The sequence below is a fragment of the Orcinus orca genome, chromosome 10 (assembly GCF_937001465.1).
Source record: "Orcinus orca chromosome 10, mOrcOrc1.1, whole genome shotgun sequence".
Classification (NCBI taxonomy): domain Eukaryota; kingdom Metazoa; phylum Chordata; class Mammalia; order Artiodactyla; family Delphinidae; genus Orcinus; species Orcinus orca.
Genome location: NC_064568.1, coordinates 90,149,253 through 90,162,762, shown reverse-complemented (window position 1 = coordinate 90,162,762; position 13,510 = coordinate 90,149,253).

Below are 13,510 nucleotides of genomic sequence, written 5' to 3'. Positions count from 1 at the left end.
CTATAGTTTTTAATGTAAAAGCAAATGAAGTTGTAAGTTTGGATTATGGTTTCAAGAAGTAATTCTAGTGACAGCTGCCCTTTTTCTTTACATTTCTAGACACTTTTTTCCTAAGTGTCTTTATGAAAGGACTTTGTGAGGTCTGAGTAGTTAGTAAATTAATGAATTTTCTGTATTTTAGTTTATTTTAAAGAGAGAGCACTACCAAAATACTTAAACATCTTTAATACTAAAAAATGTTTAGTAGATCTCAAAATTTGCACTTATTATTGCTATAGTAACTATCTTGGTACCATGCTCACTTGCCTTGCTGTTCTACAAGTCATAAAAATACCAAGTAGACACCAAAGTCTTGTTAAATGCATCCTGGCAGAGTACAGAATTCTCTTTTACAGTCTGTCTCTAACACTGTTTAAGGGACTTAGTTGCCAGGGAACCTCATTATCATAGGATCTTGCCTGTGCTCTAGTCCTAACAGCAGTCTTGGGGAATGGCATCATTGTAAACTGCCAATGACCATGAATCCAGATGTTTTGAAAGTCTTTGTGAAAAGGGGATAGGATATTTTTTACTTTTCTTAAGCTTCCTCACCATATTATTTAGGCTTTGTGTATTTAATTAATTATTTGAACTAGATATTAAATTCCATCATCTTATTGGTTTGGTCACACAATGTATAGTGGTAAAAGAATGTCCTGAAGAGGATAGAAGTTCACTCACCACCCAGATGAAACCCAACTCTATAAGGCTAATTCCCTTTCCAGTAACAAACGCCCGTAGCCCAATCCAAAGCCTTCAGGAAAAGGGGACAGATTCTCCCCCATTTCTCCCCTTCCAAAGGAGCACAGGTACCTCAGGTAAATCCTTTTACAAACCCCAGGTATCGTTCAGGCTGCTCTTCCTTGCCCTCGGGTGCCATGTTGCTTTCAGTCTCTCGGCAGCATCTCTTGGCCGCTAATTGCCTTGCCTTGTCAGTATAACGCCATACTGGCATTTACTCCCTGACTGCTGGAACACAGTCATGGCTGTCACAGCTAGCATCCCAGACATTCCCCTGCCAATGACATTCCTCACTCTGACCCCTGCCAGCCATCACTGACTCTACCACCACTGGCTCTATTGACCCATACTAGTTCCTTGGAGAAGCTGAGAAAAGAAGGGACATCTGAGCTATAGACTTTCTGTTGCCCAACGCAGATCCTTGACATTGCTCTTTCACTGGAGAGGTATGAGTCAAGCCAGCTACCTACCCTTTTATACAGAAAGGTCAGACAGTTCCATTCATTTTCTTTGATTAGCAGGCTGTGTAATATCCTCTCCTCCAGGATGGTCTTTTACCATCTTATAAGTCCCTTATCATAACACTTGTCTGTATCTCCTTGTATTTACTTATCCACAAGTGCTATGAGGGCAGGGATTGTATCTACCTTGCAAACTGTTACATTTCTAGCACCTGGTCTTACCACACCCTACAAATCTTCCTTAAACTGAACTGAACCTCAAAAACTTAGGGCAAAAACTGTACAGGCATCTATCAACACTATAGTGTATGCCTCCAGAACTTCTTCCCCAGCCATCACCTACCTTCCCAGTCCAACCACCACAAATTATGATCAAAGAGAAACCCCCTCGGTCTTCAGGCCCAGCCTCCCAGGGTCTATGCAGGTTATTTTAGATTGCTGGGTTGAATTTTTGTCTTGAGGTTTCAAAACAACTACTCAAAATTAGGGGTGTGACTAGGAGACGAGGGGAAAGCATGTTTCTGTTTGGATCTGCAAGAGACAAAGCATAATCTCCCTGCTGTGGAAACCATTCTCGTCATTGAAAGGGCTTCAGCCTTCAAACCATGGCCCCACCATGGCTACCCACCTGTCTTGGTTGGGAGGTGAAATTGGCATCAGGAGAAATGTATATATAGAAATGGAATAGGAGAACAAGACATAGAAAAGGTACACCTACATGTTCATTCTTAACTCTTAGTCCAATAAAGTCATAATTAACTAAATTATAATTTCATTGCCCTCTAACAGGAGATAATTCTGACCTCTCTTCTGGCGTTTGGCATTTGTAAGTGACACTACTCAGCACAATTCTTATCTGAGTGTGGGATGTGACCATACCCATCAAGACAAGCCCAACCATATTACCACTCTGAGGAGATGTAAAGATTGTTCCTTGGTTTGGGACCACAGCTGTCATTTACAGAATCATAGTGACTGCATATAAATCAGCCTCTTTGACAAAGAACCTTTGTGGGTCAAGCTGTCCCCTCCTAACCACCTCAGGCATGGCTTTGGTGACAGTTCTTAGTAATCAAAAAGTAGCACTATTTAAAATTCTTCTTCAGAGGGTACTTAACAGTTTTTCTTTTTTGTCTTTCAACTTAGTGTGCTATAGTTCACAAGATGGAAAATAATGATATTTTCTTACTGATAATTCATTTCAGAATAATTCAGTATCGTGATGATAGCAGGAGAGAATGGAGGAGAGTCTATTGATATAAGACCGACAGATACTGACCCCCAATGTATCATTCAACAAGCACGAATGTCTAACCAGGGTGGTGCTAGGTGGTAAGACTGTAGGAAGACACAGTCCTTGGTCTCAGGTAGCTAATAGTTTAATGTGGAGGAAAGGCTCAGGTAAACCAGCAATTGCAGCAAGTTTACTTGGTGAATGTTATGGTAGAGTTATATCTGGGTCAGGAAGAATATTTGGAATACAAAAAAAGGGCATCCAATCAGACTGGGGGAGGTGTTATCAGGAAATGCTTCCAAGGTTCATGTTTAAACTGAATCTTTTTTTTTTTTTTTTTTTTTTTAGGCTGTGCCACGCGGCATGCAGGATCTTAAGTTTCCCAACCAGGGATCAAACCCGTCCCCCTGCATTGGGAGCTCGGAGTTTTAACCACTGGACCACCAGGGAAGTCCCTAAACTGAATATTAAAGGCCAAGTATGACATGGAGAAGATGAGGAGGGAGGAAGAGAGTAAGGGCATTCTGGGGAGAGGCCTTACTACATGCAAAAGCATGGAGGTACAAAATCTTGGTGTGTCCTGGGAACTACAAACATGGCTAGAGAAAAAGGCATGTTGCAGAATGTTGCATGATCTGGAGCCAGACCATGCAGAAGCTGCTATGCTAAGCTCAGTTTAGAGGACCACAGACTGACTTAGGCTGTTCACTGTACTGTAAGTGCTGCAAAGGGCAGAGAACATACCTTCCTTCTACATTTCTGTATCCTCTGTGTCTAGTACATGGTAGCCTCTCAACAGATGTGTGTTGGATAATTATATTAATTTATTAGTTAAACCTTATCACTGGAAGGAGAATACTTTTTAAATCAATTACAGGAAGGACAACTTTTATTTATAGTAGCATACAGTTACTACAAAATGAAAAAAATGTAAAATACAAAAGATACTTTAAGTTAAAGATAATAAATTTTTTTGTTTTGTAAAGATAAACAAAATTGCCAAGAAGGTAGACTAACCAAGAAAAAGAGAGAATTCAAATAAATAAAATCAGAAATGAAAGAGGGGACATTACAACTGATACCACAAAAGTACAAAGGATGATAAGAGACTACCATGAATAGCTACATGCCAACAAATTGGACAACCTAGAAGAAATAGATAAACTCCTAGAAATATACAGCCTACCAAGACTGAATCATGAGGAAACAGAAAATCTGAACAGACAATTACTAGTAAGAAGATTGAATCAGTAATCAAAAATCTCCCCCCTCAAAAAAAGTCCAGAAGCAGATAGCTTCACTGGAGAATTCTACCTAATATTTAAAGAAAAATTAATACCAACCTTTCTCAAGAAATTGAACTCATTTTACAAGGCCAGTATTACTCTGTTATCAAAACCAGACAAGCACACCACAAGAAAAGAAAATTACAGGCCAATATCCCTAATGACCATAGATGCAAAAATTCTCAACAAAATCTTTGTAAGCCAAAATTAATAATACATTAAAAAGGACTATACACCATGATCAAGTGGGATTTATCCCAGGGATACAAGGATGGTTTGACATCTACAAATCAATCAATGTGATATAACACATTAACAAAATGATGGATAAAAATCATATGATCATCTCAACAGATGCAGAAAAAACATTTGACAAAATTCAACATGTGTTTATGATAAAAACTTTCAACAAAATGGGTTGTTCTTAAGTGAATAGACATTTTTCCAAAGCAGACATGTAGATGACCAACAGGTGCATGAAAAGATGCTCAAAATCACCAGTCATCAGAGAAATGCAAATCAAAACCACACTGAGATATCACCTTACACCTGTTAGAAGGCCATAGTCAAAAAGAAATAACAAGTGTTGCTAAGGATGTGGAGAAAAGGGAAATTTTGTGCATAGTTGGTGGGAATTAAATTGGTGCAGCCACCTGGGAAAACAGTATGGAGGTTCCTCACAAAATTAAAAATAGAATTACCATATGATCCAGCAATCCCATTTATGGGTATTCAGCCAAAGAAAACAAAAACATTAACTTGAAAAGATTATGTATCCCCATGTTCATTGCAGCATTACAGTTGACCCTTGAGCTACCTGATGGTTAGGGGTGCTGGCCCCTACTCAGTCAAAAATTTACATTATAACTTTATAGCCAACCCTCCACATCCAAGGTTCTGCAATGGCAGATTCAACCATCTGCTGATCATGCAGTACCATAGTACATATCTGTTGAAAAAAATCCAGTACAAGTGGATCTGTGCAGTTCAAACCCATGTTGTTCGAGGGTCAACTGTATTTACAACAGCCAAGACATGGAAGCAAATTAAGTGTCCACTGATGGATGAATGGATGAAGAAAACATGGCATATATATACAATGGAGCATTCTTCAGCCACAAAAAGAAGGAAATCTTGCCATCTGCAACAACATGGATGGACCTTGAGGGCATTAGGCTAAGTGAAATAAGCCAGACAGAGAAAAGTAAATACCATATGATCCTGCTTATATGTGGAATCAAAACACCAAACTCATAGATACAGCGGACAAATTGGGGAGGGGAGCAGAAGTGGGTGAAGGTGGTCGAAAGGTACAGACTTTCAGTTATAAAATAAATGTCATGAGGATGTAATGTGTAACATGGTGCATGGTGACTGTAGTTAATAATACTGTATTGTATATTTGAAAGTTACTGAAAGAGGAGACTTTAAAGTTCTTATTACACACAAAAAAAGATAACAAGAATCAGTACCTACCACAATTATTATAAAGAGTTTTAAATTCCATCAAACAGATCTCTTAAGGATGCATGGAGTTCTGGTGAGTGGCATCCTTTTCTTGTCTCACTAGCACCACAGAAAATATCTTTGCTGTGTTGTCTCATTAGCAATATCTTTGAAGTTTAAAGTGCTGTCCAAGTGTTCCTCAGAATTCTATTATTAATTTCACATAGTATGTTCCATGCACTATCTCTTAATTCGTGGCTTATCTAAAAATTCAACTTTAAACTGGATGTCCAGAATTTCATCTGTCAAATCTATATTATGGCCACATAAAAATACCGACTTAAGTTAAACAAATATCTTTTATGCTGGTCTTCACAGAGCCACTAATAAATTCTGGTAAATAATGTTTCTCTGAGAGGGAACTGAATGTGCAGTTTTTCTCAACCTTATCTGAACAAAAATTCCTTTTTTAAATGAACATTCCCAAAAAGCTACTCTGAAGGGCAATTACTCAATTATCTCTGTAGTTTCAGTGTCCTATTCACTAAGTATTTCTACAGTTTCTTACTGGATTCTGAGCAAATCATTTCTCCATTTAATATCAGTAAATCATTCTTTCCAAGGGAGAGTGTGAAATCCTTAGCATGAAACACAGGGTCTTCTGCAATCTGTTATTTACCTTTCCAGCTTCACTCCCAGGTTTTCCTCATACACAATCCTACCCACGTGTCTCACTGAGCTCCCCTCCACTCTCTGAACATTCCACACTCTTTCAGACCTCAGTAGTCTTTGCATGTGTTTCGTCTTCCGGAAGTGCCCTTCTCTAGGTCCCTACCTTCTCAATGAACCATTAATCTCTTAAATGAATAAAGATGTTGCTGACCCCCCACCAAGCAGTTAGTCATTCACTCCTTCCTCTTCTCACAACACTGGATGCATCTGTCTGTTAGTACTTACCTTCCTGTGCTATAATTATTCATTTACAGGTCTGCCCCCTTCCCCCAGTAGACAGGAAACTTTTCAAAGGCATTGCTTTATGTTATTCATCTTTGAGTCCTCAGCTCAAAGCATGGGATTTGACACATATATGCTCGATAAATGACTGGTGAATTAATGAATGAATGTAAATGTGATTTTTAAATAGAAGATTGAGGTTGTGGACCCTTCCCCTTTTTCCTCAATCCTCTCTGTTCTGCTTCTGCAGAAGACCTAGAATGTCTTCCAAGAAGACAACTATTTAACAAATAGGTACCATTTTATAGAAATTGACTCAGACTTCTAATACTTTCTCTGAAAAGAATGAGAGACAATGAAATTAGGTAAATGTCTTAAAACATAGTATTTATCTGTGGATCCTTGCCTTCCCATGGGTTATGATTATACGATAAATTATTTAAAACATGTTTTTCTCTAGTTACATAGTAACATATTCAAAGAGGCTTACTGGCATTCAATTAACCCTTTATCTTCCATACATGAGGTATTATTATTTTCACTTTAAGAGGCATGAAAGTATAAGAAGCCATGCCCACATGAGAGTAAACCCTCTTTGGGCATTAGTCTAAAGTTTTTGACTGATTTAACCACCTTCAGCAACCAATTAGAGACCATAAATGTTGATAGATCTATCTGATTCAGGTACCTCTCTTAAAAGTATAGTGGAAAAAGAAGATGTGGTACATATATACAATGGAACATTACTCATCCATGAAAAAGAATGAAATAATGCCATTTGCAGCAACATGGATGGACTTAGAGACTCTCATACTGAGTGAAGTAAGTCAGACAGAGAAGGACAAATATTGTATGATATCACTTATATGTGGAATCTGAAAAATGGTACAAATGAACTTATTTACAAAACAGAAATAGAGTTACAGATGTAGAAAACAATCTTATGGTTCCCAGGGAGGAAGTGGGGGAGGGATAAATGGGAGACTGGGATCAACACTACTATATATAAAATAGATAATATATTATATAGATAATAAGGACCTACTGTATAGCACAGGGAACTCTTCTCAATACTCTGTAATGACCTATCTGGGAAAAGAATCTGAAAAACAGGGGATTTATGTGTATGTATAACTGATTCACTTTGCCGTATGGCAGAAAGTAACACAACATTGTAAATCAACTATACACCAGTGGAGATTTTTTAAAAATAAAAAATAAATTTTAAAAAAGTATATGAAGAATGACTTCAAAACTCAGGACTTTATAAATTCAACAAAAAGATGAACTGAGACTAATGAACCCATTATATGGAATAAACTATATACAATTTACCAACTACAGACATGTAGATAGAAGAAACAGGTGTATGTAACCTCTTCCCGACTGGAATTTGCTCTCACACAAAGTTCTAATATATGAAGATTAATTTTCCAATATATCTTCAACAGCTAGGAGAATTTTACTTCAAGTATTAAAAAGTTGTGTATTCAAAGTTGGGATTCCCTCCATGAAGGAAACTGAAAGAGAGAGAATTAAAGGCAGAGAAAAGAAAAAGCAAGTAAATGGAGTAAATCCAAGCACAGTTATTGGTAAATAATATTTGCTGACTTGAGTTGGATCAAGATAAAGACATAGAGGCTTGAGTGATAAAGTGAAGAGAAAGATGTATTTAAAAAAAACCAAAGAAGCTGAGGGAAAGTAAACCCAGGCCTTAGAAACACACCATTAGGAATGAGAAGACTATGATGGGTAGAAGAGTGTCTGATAGTGAATTGGTTGACATGAAGCCACCAAAGCCAGTAGGAAGCAGAGTGAGCAGAGCCGGGAGGCTGCTCAGAAACCTGGGCCTGACCGGGGGAAGCAAGCTAAGCAAGGGGGACAGAGCTCTGCTCACTGGCAGCTTGCAGTGACACTTTATCTCTGAGGCCTCATAGGGACCCTACAATAAAAGTGTATTTAGTTGAGAAATAAACTGTCTGGGATCATAAAATGAGAAAGACACCCTGGGACGGAGGCCCAGAAAGACACTGGACAGCCTCAGAGCCCCACTGATCATCTGGCAGGCACAGCCTTCACAGCTGCTGGCGAGCAAACAATGATGAATGGAAAGTAACTCCACGGACCTCACAGTCTGTAACGGGCATGGACAGGATCGTGAAAAGTGTCCTTATTTAGTGTGTTGTCTTTATGGTTTTATTCTTAGTCATAGTGACAGCTAAGCCTTCGTATTCCAGATTGTTCAAGGAGCTTTACGTATAAGTCATTTAATCCTATTAACGACCCCATGGAGTTGGTACGATTATTATTTTCTTTTTATAAACAAGGAAACTGATACATAGAAAGATCACTTGGCAAGTAAGTGGTGGAGGGAGGAGCCATTGGAATCTAGTCGGTCTGACTACACACATGCACACACGTACCCCCAGGGCGAAGTTCTCATAGTAACTGTCCAGCCATCCTCCTTGGAAGGGTGCTAGGAATGACCAGGGCGGTAACTGTCAGGGCCGCCTTGTAGGGGCCGTCCCACACAAACAAGTGTCTCATGGTCATGTCTGTGCTAAGCCATCACCCGGTATAGAAGCTACGCACTCTGGCCCAAAGAAGGAACATGACCCAGGCTAGGTCAACAGAGGGCCCACGCCCTGGCCACAGTACAGTCCAATAATCCAAGTGGTGGGCATAAGAATCCCATCTGAACAGCCTGAGTCCTTCCCTAGGACCTTTCCAACTGAAATTCACAGATAAATAGACATCTCTGGCTGCAAATCTTTCAGGATGTGACTTTGACTGTTGCTGAAGGCCACTTTTCCTACTGGGCAGAGAATGTCCATCTCTATTAACAGAGAAGGAAGCGTAAGTGCAACAGATGAGAGAGAGACAGACAGACAGACAGAGAGAGCGAGCTAACAATTTTTGGGTTCTGGTTCCAGTCTGTGGGACCCCAGAATGACTCTAGGTCCTGTGATGGTCCTTTGAGCTACTTCCATGCTCTTCAGATAAACCACTCATTTTGTTTAACCTAGTTTGGATTGGTTTTCTGTCACTTGCTGTTCAAAGTGTCCTGGCTAAAGACTCTTCTCTCACTTTGCATCTCCATCATCTCATCCTGGTTTCTAATCAGCTGTTGAGGTGCTTCTGAATCCCACGTGGACCACATGCCATGGCAGTCCACCTCCTGTGCAGATTCCCATCTGTCCACACCACACGCTCTGTGATCTGATCCGTGGATCGCAGAGGAGATTTTGGTCATGTATACATACAATTTTCAAAGTTTAGCTTTCGGGAACATATGTATAATACTCATATTTCCATTTCTCTAGATATCCCCATTTTAATTGTTATTGCACAAATTATTAAAAAGGCAGAAATGCCCCCAAATTTGGGTACTTTTTCTTTCCGATGATGAAAAGCTTTAATCCTTGTCTTTAAGCAGAAAACGAGTAACTTACAGGTAAAGTGTAGACTGGAAAATTTTTTTCTAGAAGTCTGTCCCACTCTGATGATAGTCTCTGGTTGTGACAGTTGGGGTTAAAAACTGGCCGCCTCCTTCCTCTTAGGAGTTCTGTTATTTAACTATTTCATCCCTACCATATGAGCCACAGTATGACTAAATATTTTGCCTACAGTACAGCTGATTAATAGATAAGCAGCTCTTCTCTCCCTCAGTTTATGTTTGAGTAGACCACACTGTCTCTACATATACACACAAAAATTGACGTACTTGAAAGTATAAATAAGTGAGTCGAAGATGACAACGAAGAAAAGTTGAGATTTAATTCACCTGTATTATTTCTTCCCATAGTTTTGAATTAAGAGATAAATCTTGGATTCCAGCCATCTCAGTTGGTTCTGAGTTTCTTAGATGGCTTTGTACATGATAAACCAATAGAAGTCTTTTTAAAAATTTTATTTTATTATAGTTGATTTACAATGTTGTATTAATTTCAGGTGTACAACAAAGTGATTCAGTTATATATATATATTCTTTTTCATATTCTTTTCCGTTATGGTTTATCACAGGATATTGACTACAATTCCCTGTGCTATATAGTAGGACCTTGTTGTTTATCCATTCTATATATAACAGTGTGCATCTGCTAATCCCAAACTCCCAGTCTGTCCCTCCCCCTCCACCCCCTCCCTCTTGGCAACCACAAGTCTGTTCTCTATGTCTGTGAGTCTGTTTCTGTTTTGTAGGTAAGTTCATTTTGTCATATTTTATATTCCACATATAAGTGATATTATATGATATTTGTCTTTGTCTGGCTTACTTCACTTAGTGATCATCTCTACATCCATCCATGATGCTGCAAATGGCATTATTTCACTCATTTTTATGGCTGAGTAGTATTCCATTGTATATACGTACCACATCTTCTTTATCCATTCATCTGTCAATGAACATTTAGGTTGTTTCTATGTCGTGGCTATTGTGAATAGTGCTGCAATGAACATTGGGGTGCATGTATCTTTTTGAATTAGAATTTTCTCTGAATATATGCCAAGGAGTAGGATTGCATAGCGGCTGCACCAATTTACATTCCCACCAACAGTGTAGGGGGATTCCCTGTTCTCCACACCCTCTCCAGCATTTGTTATTTGTAGACTTTTAAATGATGGCCATTCTGATGGCCAGTGTGAAGGGGTACCTCACTGTAGATTTGATTTGCATTTCTCTAATAATTAGCAATGCTGAACATCTTTTCATGTGCCTATTGCCCATCTGTATGTCTTCTTTGGAGAAATGTCTAAGTCTCCTGCCCATTTTTCCATTGGGTTATTCGTTAGGAGAAGTCTTCTCCTAACAAAGGCCATGTGTCCTTGAAGTCAACTTTCAGCATTCTCAACACGAGCACAGGAAGCTCCTGGTCCATCCCTCTCCTAGTAGATCTGAGGGCAAGCCTGCCTACCAAAGCAATCTGAAAGCTGATTCCATTTTCTGGGTGATGCAGGGGAAAAACTCTTATAATAACTTAATTAAGCTGTCAATCAATAAGTCTTTATCGAGAGCCACCTTCAGGACATTCAGGAAGGAAACTAGTGTCCAAGGCAATAGCAGAGGCCAGTGATAAGGGGGTCAGCTATCCCAAAGGCTCTAAGTAAAATCGCAAAGTGGGAGAAATTTATCGGCCCTCTTCCTTTCTTTATGATCTCTTCGCCCCTCTGTACCTATTCTTTTTCTAATATAACCAGTATTTTATGCTGACCCACCCACACCTAGACCTGCCATTCATTCATTCCTACATGCATGCATTTATTTATTCAATAAATATATATTGGGCAGTATGTACTCGGCACTGTTCTGGGCAGTAGTGAAACAGCAGTGAATAAACACCATTCCTGAGCCTCAGGGAGCTTATATCCTAGTGGTGGTAAACAGTGAGAAAGAAACATACAGCAGATCAGATGTTAAGTGCAGTGGAGAAAAATTAATTAGGTTAGGAGAGACAGAGAGTAGGACTGTGTGTGCTGTTTCTTATTTTATTTTTCTTATTTTAATTTTAATGTTTAACTTCATTTTTGGTCAAAGCAGGACCTACTGCCAACTGTGCTATTTGGGCAGAGACACGACAGAAGTGAGGGGGTCAGACTGTGGGGATATGGGACCCTGGGCTGGGAAACCACAAATGCGAAGACCCTGAGGCCAGTGATTGCTTAGAATGCTGTAGAAACTGTTGGGAATTGGTGTGGCCGGGGTCCCAGGAGTGCGGGAGTGAAAGGAGAGCGGCCATAGCCCAAGGGCACGGATGGGGGTGGGGTGTTCAGCTTCTCCCCCGTGTGAGATGGGAGCTGCTGAGGGGTTCTGAGCAGAAGAGTGTTCAGAAGCTGGTTTACACTTTAGCAGAATCACTGTGGCGGTGGTGTTGAGAAGAGATTGGTGGGTGTGACAAAGGCAGGGGCAGGCAGATTAACTGGAGGCTATTACATAATCCAGCAGAAGATTACGCCTTTGAGGCTGTTTTAAAAATCTTGAGGAGTCATCAGACTTTGGTTATATTTTGAAGGCAGAGTCAATGGGATTGGCTGATGGAGGAGAAAACCATGCATAAATTATTCTATTAAGATAATAATTACTGTGGTGGAGGTTTATAGCATATAGTGGAACCACAGGGGAATCTGTGCCTCGATCTGGCTAAAATCTATGTTCTCTAATGAAATATAAATGCTATTCAACACTGTGTCCTAAGCTTCTAGGAAAGGGCCAGGTATATAAAAGGTGCTCAATAAATGTATGTTGAATTGAATTCCATTGGGATGGTTAGTAAAGGCCTCACGGAGGAGAGAGTTTTAGGCTGAGATTCTAAGGGTAAAAGGATTTTTACAGGTGACAAATGGCCCATAGGCTAAATTTATCAGCCATCCTGACACCCCTTCCTCCTCCAAATAAAATGATCTTTCCTTACTTAGTACAAACTTGGGGAAGGGGAGGAGAATTTAAAACAAAGATTTCCAAGATCTAAGATCTTTACAGCAGGAAGTATTCGAGATAGGTGTTAAGAGAAATGGGAGAATATATTTTTGATTTCGGAGTTAGAAAGAAGTCCATAAACAAAACCCAAAAGCACAAACCAAAAAGGAAAAGACTGGTTAATCTCTTGGGTATATTGAACAAGGTGGCATGACACAGAAGGGGAAAAGATAGTTAGAATATAACTGAAAAGAGATATATAAAGATATCTAATAAATCAATGAGAAAAAGACAACTATATCTAAAATGAGCCAGGGATATAAATTGTCAGTACCCAAAAAGGAATTCCAAAGGACGAATAAATGTGGAAAAGGCTTGATTACTGCTAATCAGGTAGGTACAAATTTAAACAATAGGCAGATGAGAAGCCTATCAGTTTCATTTACTTTTTCTTAGAACACGTCCTTGTGGAGCCCTTACATCACTGGTTCCAGTCTGCAAAGGTTGCTTTCTGGCAGCACATATACTGTCTTAGATTTCCCTTCCCCACGGTTCTGGGAAACCCCTTTACTTCTGTTTAGATCTTATTTCCAGGGTCTTCTGCCTACCGACTTGCTGACTGACTTTGCCTTGACAAACACAGGTTCCGTCATTAGGTTTTGAGACTCAGTGAAAGAAAAAACTCTCTGTGTTTCTCTACTCAACACACTACTCTTCATTCTCCCCAGCACACTTCTGACACCAGATGTGTGGGTTCTTTCCCCACACCAAGCAGTTCTCTAATTTTGTCGACAGCTGAGTGCCCTACAAGTTAATTCAACTCTGGCACTGTCTACCTGGGGTTAGCGAAGACCCCATAGGTCAAGGGCTCAGTTTTACAAGACTCCCCCCTCCCACTTCAGATGCCAATCTCAAGTCCAGGTGGTTTCCCGTTCTT